Source organism: Otolemur garnettii, unplaced genomic scaffold, assembly GCF_000181295.1.
Source record: "Otolemur garnettii isolate 467f Iridium unplaced genomic scaffold, OtoGar3 scaffold00110, whole genome shotgun sequence".
In the NCBI taxonomy this organism is placed as follows: Eukaryota; Metazoa; Chordata; class Mammalia; order Primates; family Galagidae; genus Otolemur; species Otolemur garnettii.
Genome location: NW_003852505.1, coordinates 5235646 through 5236873, shown reverse-complemented (window position 1 = coordinate 5236873; position 1228 = coordinate 5235646).

The window sequence follows — 1228 nt, the reverse complement described above, 5'->3', positions numbered from 1 at the left end:
ACACTAAGAACAAATAAAAAGCTGGAAAAAAAATAGTTTTTCTTAAAATCATAAGAGAAGTGAAGTCTCAGAGAAAACTACTGCCTCTAAAATTGGACAGACAGAAAACACAGAGAGTTATAATTCGCCAGAGGAGAAACCTCCACGGGAATGAGTGCTAGAATAAGAAAACTTGACCTGTAATTGGTGAATTTCTGGAAGCTCAGTGTGGGGAATTCTGAGACTCAAAACTCCAGGGGAATCCAGACATGGGAAGTAGGGTACACTTTTATGAACTTCATCTCCAAGAGCTTTCCAGGGTATTGCAGTAAATATCAAAGTAGGGGAAGAAAAAAAGTGAAAATTTTGAAACACACAGAGAGTTTTGATCGTAATGAGGTCTGACCTCAGTTTTATGGTTCTTTAAGAAATAAAACATATTCTCAGTGTCTCATAGTTTTCTCTACAGAGATCCATCATCATTTCCTTTGTTAAATGTATTCCCTGGCATTTCAGAGGATTTTAACAGAAAGAAAAACATATCGTAATCATTGATTGGCAGAATAAACATTGTTAGAATGGCTATACTACTCAAAGATATTTACAAACTCAATTCAATGCAATTCCTATTGAAATACCAATGCCATATTTCACAGATCTTGACAAAAATAGTGCTATGCTTTGTATGGAACCAGAGGAGACCCCTAATAACCAATGCAATTCTATGAAGTAAGAACAACTTTGGTGGCATTACTTTATCAAACTTCAGGCTATACTATAAGGCTATTATAATCAAAGCAGCATAGTATTGGCATAAAAATAGAGACATAGACCTTTGAAACAGAACAGAGAATCTAGCCCTGGAACCATCCTCATATGGCCATATGATCTTTGACAAACCAAACAAAAACATATACTGAGGGAAAAATCCCTATTTAATAAATGGTGCTGGGAAATCAGGACAACCACATATAGAAGATTTAAACAGGTCCTGCACTTCTCTCCACATCAAAAAATTAACTCACAATGGGTAAAATATTTAAAGTTCAAACATGAAACTATAAAAATTCTAGAAGGAAGTATGGGTAAATCCTTTAAAGATATCAGCCCAGGGAAGGAATTTATAAAGAAGATCCCCATTGGCAACTGCAGAAACAACAAAAATAAATAAATTGCATCTAATGAAGTTAAAATGTTTCTGGACAAAGACATAATCAACAAAGCAGAGAGACAACCTACAGAATGGGAG